The 2,473-nt window shown below is 43.2% G+C and overlaps 1 long non-coding RNA gene across 1 annotated transcript in view; it reads left to right on the top strand.

Annotated features, from left to right (window-relative positions):
• LOC102250480 overlaps positions 1-1,008 on the top strand; it is a 114,029-nt gene extending 113,021 nt beyond the window's left edge. The window contains exon 4 of the long non-coding RNA XR_313171.2: positions 973-1,008. This is a non-coding gene — a long non-coding RNA (uncharacterized LOC102250480). The remainder of the gene's footprint in view (positions 1-972) is intronic.
• Positions 1,009-2,473: the final 1,465 nt, after the last annotated feature.

Here is a 2,473-nt window from a genome sequence, read left to right as displayed (position 1 = left end):
AATAAATAAATAAATAAATAAACAAATAAATAAATAAATAAAATGAATTTTACAAATGAGAAGAAGCCAGTACCAAATGTTTGCACAATCAATGATTTTGATGTGATTTGATTTATATGACACTCTTGAATAGATACAACTATAGTGGTGCAAACTACTTCAGTGGGATAAGGAGGGGTGTGTGTTGGACCATAAAGGGGAAATACAAAATAGTTTTGGGGGGATTATGGTATTATGGATCCATTTGTTATCCCAAAATTTAACTTGGACAATAAAACAAGAGTCAATTTTACTGTATGATATTAAAAAAATTAAAATAAAAGGTGTTCCATACTGAAAACACATATTTTTTTAAACTAATGAGGCAGATTTGATATGCTTGAAATTACATGGGAAGCTTTGCCAAAAAACAAAAATAAAAACAAAAACAAAAACCCAATCTATGTTTCATTTGCATACATCTATTTTTATTAAAATGGATGTTCTAGAGATTACATCCTGCCTTAGGGAGAAACCTGCAAAGATTCAGAGCCAAGTTCAAACAGGGAGCTCTCGGGTAGCAGGTGTCCTGTCAGCAGGCACGCAAAGAATGACAGGTCCCTTGGGGGCACTGGGCAGTGGGTCTCTGGGTGTCTGTGGCCCATCCATTGGGGTGTTTATGAATTTTCTCTAGTGCTCAAAACACACTCCCTTGAAACATTTGCAGTGCTTTGAAGTCATGCATATTATTTGTTCTTCAGATATTTAAATTGTGTGTTGAGTCTAAAAAATGTGGACTTTGTATTGTTCTTTTATGTCATTTCATAGTAATTATTATTTACCAAGAAATTGTTATCTTGGGTTGTTATATCTTACAGAAAAGCAAAGTTGCATTATAATCAGATCTATAATCATGCAAATATGTTACATCTTTAGAAAGATCCATAAAAAAGACTCCCTAGAGATAACATAAAGGCCTCGGTTGTATTCCAGCTCCAGTCCCAGAAAAGCAGCAAAACCAGGCGGGTGACGCCAGGACCAGCTGCAATGACTAATGGCCCCCTGGCCTGGCACTGACCAACCAGTGGAGACCATGACCCTGAAAGAGCAAACCTGGAAACTGATGACTATTCTGCTGAAACTCTCCTAAAACTTCCATTAAGATTCCCACCTGCAAGAAAGAGATGAAAGTCTCAAGACAAAGGACCCAGCAAGAACCCTCCCTCCCAGGAGCATGCCTGCACCTTTCCTTCCCTCCTCTTCTTCCCCCACAAGCATGCATCTCCTAAATTCTACGGGACCCCATGAGCTTGCCACCAGGGAGCAATGGGCAGCAGCGGCTCATCCTGAACCTGTCCCCAAGGCCCCCCTTTCTCTGACTTCTTAGTGATCCAAAGCAGCCCAGCTGAGGCTCATTTCCCCACCTAGTGTGTCTCCTGTTGCTTCTATCCTAGGTTCTTCCTTGTTTCACTGACCCCAGCTTTAGTCAACATCCTCTAAAAATCACCCAGACTTGTGTTGTGAAATCTTTCCTGCTCAAAGTCAAGAACCCACACACTATTAGCCGGCCCTAGGCAGACCCCCTCAGGGCCAAGTCCCCTTTCCAGTACTAGGAGCTGAGTACTGATGGGGAGAGGGAGCAGCCTGAGGCCCACTCCTCTTGCCTTTCCTGGTGTGAAACCACTGCGGTTATCCGGGCCCCAGTATCCTCAGCACACTGTACCCAAGGTAGACCCTCTATTCCATGAGTGGGGGCTGGAAGAACGGATCCCTCACCTCTCAACCATACTCACTGGGACTTAGCCTCATCAACAGGTAGATGGGGCAGGATGAGAAACATGGCTTCTTTTACTTCCCCAGGAGACAGCCCTTTTAATGGGACAGGGGGAGAGGGAGCCCTGTGTTTTTGGTCTTGGGGGAGAGTGGCCCTGTGCTCTTGGTCTGGGGGGAAGATTCTGTGTCCTTAGTCTTGGGGGAGAGGCCCTGTGTTTTTGGTCTGAAGGGATGTTACCAGAAAGGGGACCCGGGCCTGAGCGGGTCTGCCCCAGGCCAGCCAGCAGTATGTGGGTTCTTGACTTTGTGCAGGAAAGATTTCACAACGCGAGTCCAGGTGATTATTAGAGGATGTTTATTAAAGCTGGGGACAGTGATCCCCAGAGGGAGAGCGCACCTCAAAAAACATATTTTTAAAAAGAAATTATTTTAGGGCAAGTTACCAGGATTTAAGGTACAAATAAAAGAAGTGAATTTTATGTTGTTTCAAATACACAGACACATATTCCACATGACAGCCTTGTAGAAGTTATTGCAGATAAATCTCAAATTATTATCTAAAGAGTGAGAGGATTCTGGATTGATGTCTTTATTCCCTATATCCTGCCTGAAAAGCCTGAAGTTGATTTACAGATTGCATTATCAGTAGGTTTCATAATTTGATTCTGTCTCTTTTGAAGCCCGGGACTGGCTGACCCTCAGCAAGGCCATGGAGCTTATT

This window comes from Myotis brandtii, unplaced genomic scaffold (genome assembly GCF_000412655.1).
Source record: "Myotis brandtii unplaced genomic scaffold, ASM41265v1 scaffold123, whole genome shotgun sequence".
In the NCBI taxonomy this organism is placed as follows: Eukaryota; Metazoa; Chordata; class Mammalia; order Chiroptera; family Vespertilionidae; genus Myotis; species Myotis brandtii.
This window is presented reverse-complemented; position numbering and strand designations above follow the sequence as displayed.